The following is an 11,654-nucleotide window of genomic DNA, read 5'->3' as shown; positions in this document are numbered from 1 at the left end:
AAGGAGTACTCGCCGCCACGCTGCCGGATCTCGACCCGCGCGTGCTGTGGGTGGGGCTGCGCAGGCGCGTTGGCCCCGGGCCCCTCGTCCTCACCTGCAGCCGGAAGGGGTTAAGGCAGCACGGGAAGACGGAAGCGGTGTGCCGCTGGCTTATTCTGTGTTCATTCATTCGCTATCGATTTGTTCTTCCTGCGGATATTGCCTGAGCGCCTGCTGGGGCACCGAGGGGGGCTTTGCGGTTACAGCAATGAATGAAGCCAAGTTCCCGCCCTGCGTCAACAGGAGATGGGAGCCCGGGGGAGGATATATCATATATGCGTCATACATGGTATAGTGCATACAGTAAAACACATGGCATACCAATGAGTGTCACATAGATGTCACATAGATTACTCATATAATAAAAAGTTAAGTACTATGGAAAGAAACAAAGATGGAACGGGTAGAAAACACGGATGGAGGTGTGTTTCTATTTAAGAAGGGTCGTCAGGGGGCCCGTGGGTGACTCAGCAGGTTGAGCATCGGGCTGTTGGCTCGACTCACGTCATGATCATGGGTTTGAGTCCCACGTGGGGCTCTGACCTGGCAGCGTGGAGCCTGCTTGGGATTCTCTCTCCCTCCCCCTCGCCCACTCACACTGTCTCTGTCTCTCAAAATAAACAGGGTTGTTAGGGAAGGTCCCGTTGAAAAGAGAACTACTACCATTGACTTGAAGCAGGTGACAGAGGAGGACTAAGCTATTCAGTTTCTGGGGAGAAAGGTCCCAGGCAGAGATGACAGCAGGTGCTAAGGCCCTGAGGTAGGAGTGTTGGGTAGTGTTAGAGAACCACTAAAGCGCCTAGTGTTTTTCTTTGACTTGAGAGATCTGGGGTGGCTCCTAGGGACCATGGAAGACTGGCTTTTGCCATGGGCGACATGAGATTGCTGAAGGCTTTGAGCAGAAGAGCGACACGTTGGTACCCACAGCTGCACTAGGAACCCCGCTGGCTCCTGAGCTGAGGAGAGCCTTCAGGGAGCCGGTGAAGAGGCAGGAAAACAGGATGACACTGAAAAGGACGATGATGACTGAGCCAGGTGGCACATGTGGAAATGGAGAGACAGATGGGACTCAGAATATCTTCCGAAGATTTATTTATTGTACCCCTCGCTGTGCGGGGGCCCCTTCCATACTCCTTGTAATTTATTCTCGCAGCAACCCAGTCAGCTTCTCCCAGGCACAATTGTTTTGCAGTGTTGGAGTTTTATGGAGCAGCGCCACCGCTAAATCGTAAGCACCTTCCATTTCCCAATCACCGCAAATAAACATCAGTTCTCACTTAAAACGAGGTGCGGAGGGGCGCCTGGGGGGCTCAGTGTCTGACTACAGCCCAGGTCATGATTTCATGGTTCGTGGTTTCAAGCCGGCATCAGCATGGAGCCTGTTTCAGACCATCTGTTCCCCCTCACTCTGCCTCTCTCCCCTCCCAAAACTAAATAAACACTTAAAAATAATAATAATAATAATAATAATAATAAAGCAGGATGCTTGCTATATGAACATGACTTCCTGAATAGCTGCCTCTGGACCTTTGAGTCATCACCTTTAGAAAGGCACGGGCTCATCTTGACCTGGAAGGAGATTAATCTTTGAAGGATTGGTATAATTCATGTTGATTTCCTTTGACTCGAATCCAAATTCCACAGAAGCAAACTGGGGTTCCCGGGGTGCACAGAGCCTCATCCATGGTAGGAAATCAAGACATGGTCATTCATTCAGAAATGCCTGGTGTGCACCTGCTGCACGTGGGCAAAAGGGTGCTGTCGTGGGAGACCTCACCTCCACGGGGCATGCAAATCGGAGTTCGACCAGGAGGTTGGCCAACTCTTGTGGATTTCTACACCTGACAGCCACTTGATTCATTATTATTATTATTATTATTATTATTATTTTATATTTGACAGTGAATCAGAGCATAAGCAGGGGAGGGGCAGAGAGATGAAGACAGGATAGGAAGCAGGCTCCAGGCTCTGAGCTGTCAGCACAGAGCCCAACGCAGGGCTTGAACCCACGAACCGTGAGATCATGACCTGAGCCGAAGTCAGACGCTTAACCGACTGAGCCGCCCAGACGTTCCCAGCCGCTTGCTTCTTCTCACACCCTTCAGCCTGGCCCACTCAGCCAGACACAGCACCTGCAGGGAAGGCAAGGGAGAGACAAACCACAGTCAAAATAACTGAGTGCCTCACTGTCACCCCTTTGACACTCTTCCAGACACACAAACATCTGGAGGTACCTTTTCAGGCCTCACCTTGCTGCACTATATCCTTCTCAACAAGATCAGAGACTGGGACAAGGAAGAGAGTCAAGAAAGTTCTTCCACTTGAAATGGGAACACTGCTGGAAGGGCCCTTTTGTGTGTGTGTGTGTTTATTATTGAGACAGAGAGAAACATAGCATGAATGGGGGAGGGACAGAGAGAGAGGAAGACACGGAATCTGAAGCAGCTCCAGGCTCTGAGCTGTCAGCACAGAGCCCGATGTGGGGCTTGAACCCACGAACTGTGAGATCATGACCTGAGCCCAAGTCAGATGCTCAACTGACTGAGCTGCCCAGGCACCCCTGGAAGGGCCCTTCTTGACCAAGAACCTTAAACTGTCTGTCATCTGTGTGTAACCGTCCCCTCTTCCCCTTGTGCCTTGGCTTATTTTGGATTAAAGGGTCTAGATTGGCACTATGTATACCCCACGCTCCTGATCTGAGGGTCCTCATCCTAGTCTAGGTACTTCAAAGCTCTTAACAGAATACAGAAACCTCCTGCCGGATACGCCTATGCTTCCTCCGAGGTCACGCACTTCACTCCCTGTCATGTGTTTGGAACCCACGACCTACTGCTGCCTTGTGTACAAGTCCATCCACATTCCTCTTTATTTCCCCCACGCTGGTGGAAGCTCTCACTATTCTAAGATGACCATTAACCGCTACAGGGATTTATGAAAACATACGGAGCCATCTGGAATATGCTGAAAGCAGCTTCAAGGGAAGAAGCATGAGTTCTTGTAAATAATGAAGACTTTTCCCAAGAAGGCCCCAAACTGGCGGCCTGGGAGAGGAGTGGCCCCACAGCTGGGGGACAAGTCGGGGTTATGCAAAAGTCCACCTGCTTTTGATGATATGACTCTCACGTTCTCCCCTCTTCTCAAAGCATATTTCTTTGTACACAGAGAAACAAACGCCGTGGTATAAGGAGCAGCTGGTAAAGACCCCAAAATGTCTGTCCTCTGAGGGACAGCTGGGCAATAAAACAGCCCGGACATGGGCAGCTACCCACCTACTAGGACTGGCACAGAAGCCAGCTCCTGAGTCTCTTCTGGGAGGATTATGCCCAAGCCAAAGGGTTCTCTCCTGACTTAAGTTGATATTAGAAAGTTTCATCATAGGGATGAGATGCCTGGGTGGTTCAGGCAGTCAAGGGTCTGATTTCGGCTCAGGTCATCATCTCACAGGTCACCGGTTCCAGCCCTGCGTCGGGCTCTGTGCCGACAGCTCCGAGCCCGGAGCCTGCTTCAGATTCTGTGTCTCCCTCTCTCTCTGCCCCTTCCCCACTCAAGCTCAAACTCAGGAACGGCGAGATCATGACCTGAGCCAAAGTCCAAATCAGACACTTCACCAACTGAGCCATCCAGGTGCTCTAAATACTGAGTTTTAAAAATGTATTCTTAGATGGTCTTCAATGTATCTTGAGACGCTGAGAAAAAATATTTGGGGGTGCCTGGATGACTCAGCGGTTTAAGCATCGGCTTTGACTTTGGCTCAGGTCGTGATCTTGCAGTTCGTGAGATGGACCTGTTGGGCTCTGCATGGACATGGAGGAGCCTCTCTCTTTCTCCCTTTCTCTCTCCCCCTCCCCCACACGCATGCAGCACACACTCCCTCTGTCTCATAATTAATAAATAAACTAAGAAACATATTTAAAAGCACAAAGTTAATCAGTACCAACGTATTTCACTGCTTTGGTGATTCTACAATCAGAACCTTTCAGCCCAAGCCAAACCTCACCCGTGGGTGACAAGGCCAAGCCAGAGAGAGGAGGGGGTGGTGCTGACTCATCGAAGGGGCTTTTGCAGCCACATCACTATCCATGCCGCAGGGCATGGCGCCGCAGTGGGAACTGGGTGAGTTCATGGCGGCCTCGGCCTCGGTGACCGTCAAGTGGGCGGCCATGGTTTCTCTGGCAATCCAAAGGGCTGAGTAAGGATGAGGATTAATATCCCCCTCAGTTACTTGTCTCTAAGAATGTCTCCCCCCAGGCAACCATGTGCCCACTTGTCCTAGCCAATCACAGAGCCCCCTCTGCTCCTTTGCCAGATTGGCTCATGGGCAGGAAGGCATATGACTGAAGCCAGTAAGACCAGAGGGGCGTATCTTGGGGGGGGCGGGGGAGGGAACACAGCTTCACGGGGAGCAGCGATGTCCCTCTGCAGGGGCTGCGGCAGGTGTTTTGCGACCCCGAGAAACAGGGCCAGGGCACAAGGAAGCCCTCTGACAGAGGACAGGCGAGCGGGAGGGGGAAAGCCAGACTCTCTCTCTCAGCTGCAGAGCGAGCCTATGGCTCACCCTGGGCTTCTGGCTGAATCAATAGTACCTGTCCTCATGGGTTAAGCCCCAAGGGGTGCAGTTATCCTAACTTGCTGCCAAAAACAGTCCAACCGTAAAGACTGACCAAGGGCATCTTCCTGGAGAGGCTTCTGTTCCCTTTGGTACATTCAGCACTCAGGTGGGATGGCCTAGAACACCGGACCCAAAGATGGGCGGCCATCAGTAACAACTAACAACAAGGGTGGGTCGGATCCCCAGGTTAGGATCCCACCATCACAATCTGAAGATGCTCCACCTTAAAAAAAAAAATTGAAGCATCCAACCCAGTGCTGATCTTTGGGAGGATGCTTCTGGAGACAGGATATAGCTAGTGCAAAGGCCCTGAGGCACACGTGATGGGAATGGCTAATACAGGACCTTGAGAGTCCATAGGGTAAGGGCTGTGGGCTTTACGTAAAGTGTGACTAGAAGCCTTTTGGAAAGTTTTGAGTAGGAGACTGACGGGACATCTAGTTTGAAAGCATGGTTCTCGCTGCAGTCATCGAGCAGGTGGGGGGGTCATCGAGCAGGTGGGGGGGGATAGAGGGGAGTCTGCAAAGGTCCACACGGGATATCGTGGTGGTTTAACCAGGATGGAAGGTGGGAGGTAATGAGATGGGCTTGTATACGTACGTATATACATGGGGGGCGGGAGGGAGAAAGGAGACGTGTTCATACACCTGTATATGAATGTAAGCTGAGAGAGAGATACATTTTTTTAAGAGGAGGGAGAGGGAGAGAGAGAATCTTAGGCAGGCTCCACACTCAGCACGGAGCCCAACGTGAGGCTCGATCCCACAACGGAGATCGTGACTTGAGTCAAAGACAAGGCTGAGCCACCAGCGCCCTGAGATACATCTTTAAATATTTATCGATACATAGAGATAGTTTGGAAGGTAGACCAAGGACAGGATGCCGATGTAGAGACCAGACAGCAGTGCTTGGGGGCCAGATGATCTGAGAACGACTTCGGGCATAGAATTAACTTCCCCCAAGTCACGACCGAAGGACTGATGCGTAGACCTGATGGAGAGAAGACCAGAAGGGACAAGGAGCTGACGTGTCGCCATTTCCGCCAGCTGCCAGCACAGCCTCGCCCAGGCTGGTCCAGGAGAAAGGTGAAGGGTGAGTCCACACAGACGCTCAGTCAAGTTCCCTGGGTTCATCAAAAGGGTTGTTGGAGGATTTCTTGTTCTGGCCTCTGCAATGCGGATGCCTCAAACGTCCCCCTCCACCCACAGGGCTGTAGAAATAGGGCGCCCACTACCAAGGGCCAGAGGTGCCTGAAGGGATGTCCCAAAGTTCAACCTCCCTGCGCCCTCTCCAACCACAGGAGAGCGCAGGGGAGGAAATGTGCTCACAACCCAAGAAAAGGGATCTGACATAGGCGGTGGGAGAGTCAGCTGGTGACCCCTATACAGCAGTGAGAAGGCATGACCTCCAGAAACGCCAGCACGACGAGCCTCAAAACATAATGTTGAGCAAAAGAAGCAAGACTCAGGGGCGCCTGGGAGGCTCAGTTGGTTAAGCGTCCAACTTCGGCTCAGGTCATGATCTCACGGTTTGTGGGTTCAAGCCTCGTGTCGGGCTCTGTGCTGACAGTTTGGAGCCTGGAACCTGCTTGGGATTCTGTCTGTCTGTCTGTCTGTCTCTCTCTCTCTCTCTCTCTGCCCCTCCCCTGCTCATGCCCAGTCTCTGCCTCTCAAAAATAAACAAATGTTAAAAAAAATTTTAAGCAAAATAAAAGCAGGGCCCTAAAACTCTATTAACATCAATCACTGTTTTACTTCACCAAGCCTAGATTGAAAAATTGTAAACAAACTAAAAATTCTGACAACAGGAAAATGGCTAATAATGCACAGAACGGTCTGGATCTTGCACTGCTGTGCAGCAGCTAACAACGCTAGTACCGACCTGCAAACCGCATCATTCTCAAAGAGACGGTTCAGGACGAAAAGTAAATTGCAGAATAACACCTACAGCTGGAGGGGCTCTGGGGGGCTCAGTCGGTTGAGTGTCTGATTTCGGCTCAGGTCATGATTTCGCGGTTCGTGGGTTCAAGCCCCAAGTCAGGCTTTGTGCTGACAGCTCAGAGCCTGGAGCCGGCTTCAGATTCTGTGTCTCCCTCTCTCTCTGACCCTCCCCTGCTCGCACTGGCTCTCTCTCTCTCTCAAAAATAAACAAGAAAAAACATTTAAAAATACCTACGGCTGTATAAAAATACATATAAGATACCATTTGCATTTAAAAAATCTTCTTTGGCCTGCTTAATATATATTTTCTACACATTAATATATATGCAGGTAAAGAACTGGAAAGATATCATAGCGAGTTGAGTGATGCCTTCCCCCCTCACAAAGTCCACCTGAAACCTGTAACTATGACCTTGTTTGGAAGAAGCATCTTTGCAGATGTAATTAAGCAAAGATCTTGAAATGCAATCATTCTAGATACACACATAGCCCCCAAATCTAATGACAAGTGTCCTTATAAGAGACACACAAAAGAGACAGAAGGGAGGAGGCCATGTGACAATGGAAAGAGATCAGAGGGATGCAACCACAAGCCAAGGCATGCCAGCAGCCACCAGGGGCCAGACAAGGCAAGGAAGGCGTCTTCCCTGAAGACCTCGGAGGGAGCACAGTCCCGTCCACAGCTTCCAAAACTGTGCGAGAACAAACATTGTCAGCGACCAGGTTTGTAATAATTTATCAGGGCAGCCCCGGAAGACTAAGAGTCTATAATTCATTACACTACAAACGGCAATTACCTCTGGGGAGGGAAGGCGGGACCTGTGGTCCTGTCCGTCATGTCCCCATTTTTCTATAAGGGGATTTACTCCATTATTCCTTGCAGTGTTAAAACTTATTATTTTTGGGGGGTACCTGGCCGGCTCAGTTGATGCAGCAGGAAACTCTTGATCCTTGTTGGGGGTACAGTTTCTTCAACAACTCTACCTTCGGGGTGCCTGGGTGGCTCAGTCAGTTAAGCGTTTCACTCTCGATTTCAGCTTAGGTCATGATCTCGTGGTTGGTGAGTTTGAGCCCCACGCTGGGCTCTGCACTGACAGGGCAGAACCTGCTTGGGATTCTCTGTTTCTCCCTCTCTCTCTCTACCCCTCCCCCCTCTCATAAATACATAAACATTTAAAATTTTTTAAAAACACTCTTTGTTTATCTGTGCATGATCTGGCTTCCCCTTAGAATCCATGAGCCCTGCACCCAGGGGACGCTCTGTGATGCTCTATAGAATCAATAAATGAAAGATTATGGTTTATGGAACTACTTCCAAACGTCCATCCAAGCTCAGAGACCCCCCCCTTAAGTCCCCCCTTTCCCGAAGACGGAAAGGGGGGGTTCCGTGGGCTCAGTCTGGACATAGATCTCAATCATTCAATAATTGTCTTTGACCTCTAAGAAAGCCTCTCATGGATCAGGGGTGGGTCAGGGGCTGCAGGAGGGAACCAGGCAGGTGCGGGATGCCCCTCCCCCACACTGGAGCCCACAAACCAATGAGATGCGAACACCCCAAGGTAACATTTGAGGCCCCCAACAGGACGCTCTTGAATAGACTGAGGAAAGTTATATCCGGAAAGCACATGGTCCATTCCATAGTCAAGAAAAACAACACAAGATTAAATTCTTATCTTCTGAATCTACCTCGAGAAGATGATGCCCTAAAAGACTGCTTTCTGGTAACTTGGTAAATCCAGCCGATTCTGCAAATCCACCCAGTTGATCCTTTGGAAAACTGGCTTTTGGCAAACTGACACCTTGTCCATCACACAGGCCTTCCCCAGCCAGCCAATCACCAACTTTTTGAGCACTCCTCCCTGCCCCCCAGGAACTGTGCACATTTTTATTTCACGCGGCCAACCTGGTGATACACTATAAACAGGGTTCTAGACGGTGCCAAGCCTGATTAGCCTCGTGCTAATGGAAAAACCCATCTCCATCAGCAGAGGCCTCAAGTAACGATAAGGAGATGTAGACGAGCCGTGCAACCCGTCCGAAGCTCTCGTGTTCCCCTCTTGCTTGTTTTTAACAGGGCAAGGAAAGGACCAGATGGGGTGACTGCCAGCCTCTGGCTTGATCTGGCTTCTTTCTTCTCTTGTGTAAGTGTCCAGTTCTCAGCATAAGAGCCAGGCTTCCGGAAAAAAGGATCATGAAATATGCCCAAGTCTCTAGTGTATTCAGCTGGCGCAAATGGTGAAGGAAGGAGCTGGGTGGAGTCACAAAGATGCACACACGCGCAGTCCTCTTTCTGTCTCTGTATCAGCACCCGAGCTCCTAGTACGAGGCTCCAGACGGCTGCTCCGTGTAGGAAACCGTCCCCCAGCCCGTCTCCTTGCATGCGGGGTACAGTTCAAAGTAGCGCCCCCATTCTGCCCGCCAGTAGGCGGCTGCCCCCGGGAGCACTGATCACCATCCGAAATGAAGTCCTCTGGGCTCCTGCAAGCTCGGAGAAGGCACCTGGCTCCTTCCATCTGCTCCCCGCCTGCACCGTGCATACCGGCGAAAACACACCGAAGAATCCGAAGAATCCAAGGATTCGGAAGGTGCATATCTTTGAGACATTTTGGGCAATTTAAGCCTTTTGTTTGTATTCATGACTCCTTTTGGTGTTTGGTTTTGTTGTTTAATGTATTCTTCTTTAAACACTTTTGTAATGTTTCTTTTATTTTTGAGAGCTATTAGGAGAAAGAATCCAAAACAGGCTCGCGACTCTGAGCCGGACGTGGGACTCGAAACCGGGAACCTGAAGAGCATGACCTGAGCCGAGGTCCAATGCTTAACCTCCTGAGCCACCCAAGCGTCCCTGCTCGTTAATGTGCTTTTAGGCTGTCACGGGAGAGTGGGTAGTTGCAGGAGGGGCGCGGGGGTTGTCCGGCCCGCTCGGGCCCCTCCCACTTGGCGCCCCCGCGGCCCCGCCCAGGCCTCCCCGCGCTCGCGCTAGCGCTCGCCGGCCCGCGCGGCGGAAGGATCCGAGTCCAAAGCCGCACCACACTCGGCACGCACTCTGATTGGCTGGAGGACAGCTGGCCTCACATCAGGCCAGGCGGCCGCGCGGCGGCGAGAGGGCTTGGGGACCAACCAATCGCAAGTCGCTCCGGTGCATGGGCCGCTCCTCTCAGCCAATCCAAAAGAAAGCCCGAAAAAGGGCGTGCCCAATCAGAGCTGGGTAGGGGGGCGGAGTCACCCTTCGACCGTGAAGGCCGACTGCTGTCACCTTGACAACCTGGCTTGTCCCGGGGCCAGTCGCTGGGGTCCGTCAGCCCGTCTCCCTCCCTGCGGCAAATAGTCACCCTTGGCCTCAGTGACTCGCAGCCTCCAGCTCCGCCGCCGTGGGGACGGGAGGTCTTTGCGTCTGGCACGTTTATGTTCTCATTGCTGGGGTGTGCACGTCGGGGTCGGAGAAAACCGGACCAAATCCGACGGGAGGGAGCGAACCAAATCCTCGGTAGCTCACGTGGCTGATGCGAGCTTGCACTCTAAATGCTTCTTTTAAATGTTCGCATTCACTAAGGCATTGCTTTCAATAAAGGCCAGTTATTGCAACATGTGCAATGTTGGAATAAATCCATAGTGCAATGCTTTGTGCAAAGGCAGAGGAAAATTTCAGGACTTCTCAAAGGTTTTAATCCACTGCACACTTAACCACAGAGGGTGTATGTTTAAAGTTTTCATGTTCGGTGATGGGTTTGGTGAACTCTCAACACTATGGGTTGAAATCTCTCAAAACTATGGAGATCATCATTCTTAGAATCTGAGTTCTGAAAGTGTGACCTGAAACATCTGTAAGGGTGGAAGCCAAAGCCAAGTGAAACAAATGTTAGAAAGTATCTAAGGACAACTGGAAACACTAAAGTAGAAGGGGTGTGGGGGTGGAGAGGAGGTAACTATAGAAATGAGAAGGTAATTTAACCTGAGGTTGTAGCTTCAGGCTCCGGAGGGGCCTGTACTGTACATTTCATTTGAAGTTATTTTCTCCATTCTACTCATTTAGGTGTTTTGTAAATATACAGCTGTGTATAGAATGATAGGTACAGTTCATATATGAATTTCCAGCTATCAAAAAATCAGCTCTATTAAGATTTTTTAGTCTCTCTCTCTCTCTCTCTCTCTTTACTCTTTGTTTTATCTGAGACAGAGAAAGAATGGAAGCAGGGCAGGGGCAGAGGGAGAGAGAGAATCCCCAGCAGGCTCCACACTCAGCACGGAGCCCGACTCCGGGCTTGACCCCACGACCCTGAGGTCATGACCTGAGCTGAAATCAAGTCTGGCACTCAACCAATGGAGCCACTCAGACGCCTCGTAGATTTTTATTTTTAAGTAATCTTTCCTCCCAAAGTGGGGCTTGAACTTACAACCCTGAAACCAAAAGTGTCATGCTTTACTGACTGAGCCAGTCAGGCGCCCCCAAAACCAACTCTTTTTAATGATGGTATTAAGTTCCCACCGACTCTATCAATAGGGACTTGCAGTTGATGAGGTTTTGGGGGTGATGGTGCAGTGGTTTGGAGCTGATGGCCAAGAAGATTCTTAAATACATACTTGGTGCAAAAAGGTGGTTTTGTTAAAGCTCGGGGACAGGGCCGTGGGCAGGAGGAGCTGCACTGGGGGCGTGACGGTAACGGATTTTACACCCTCAGGTTGGGAGGGCGTCAGGGACAGAGTAAGTCTCTAAGGGATTTTGGAAACAAAGTTTCCAGGACCTTGAGGGGCTAGCTGTTGCTAGGGAAACGCCGTTTATTACCTTTTAGTAAAACCTCAGTCCTGAGGCCCCTCAGGTGCAGATCAGGGGACCTGAGCTTGGAGGGCGATTCCCTCCGTGTATCTTGGGGCAGCTGAGATAAAGGAAGTTGCCAAAGGAATTTTATTTATTTATTTTTTAATGTTTTATTTATTTTTGAGAGAGAGAGAGAAAGAGACAGCGTGAGCAGGGGAGGGGCAGAGAGAGAGGGAGACACAGAATCTGAAGCAGGCTCCAGGCTCTGAGCAAACATTCAGCAGAGTCCAATATGGGGCTCGAACCCCCG

At 50.7% G+C, this 11,654-nt stretch overlaps 1 long non-coding RNA gene across 1 annotated transcript; it reads left to right on the top strand.

Moving 5' to 3' along the window:
• The first annotated feature begins 4,042 nt into the window (after nt 1–4,042).
• LOC115278026 lies at nt 4,043–9,276 on the top strand. The gene is made up of 2 exons (XR_003902644.1): nt 4,043–4,152; nt 8,663–9,276. It is a non-coding gene; the product is annotated as an uncharacterized LOC115278026 (long non-coding RNA).
• The last annotated feature ends 2,378 nt before the right edge of the window (nt 9,277–11,654 follow it).

Source organism: Suricata suricatta, chromosome 14 (genome assembly GCF_006229205.1).
Source record: "Suricata suricatta isolate VVHF042 chromosome 14, meerkat_22Aug2017_6uvM2_HiC, whole genome shotgun sequence".
Lineage (NCBI taxonomy): Eukaryota > Metazoa > Chordata > Mammalia > Carnivora > Herpestidae > Suricata > Suricata suricatta.
This window is presented reverse-complemented; position numbering and strand designations above follow the sequence as displayed.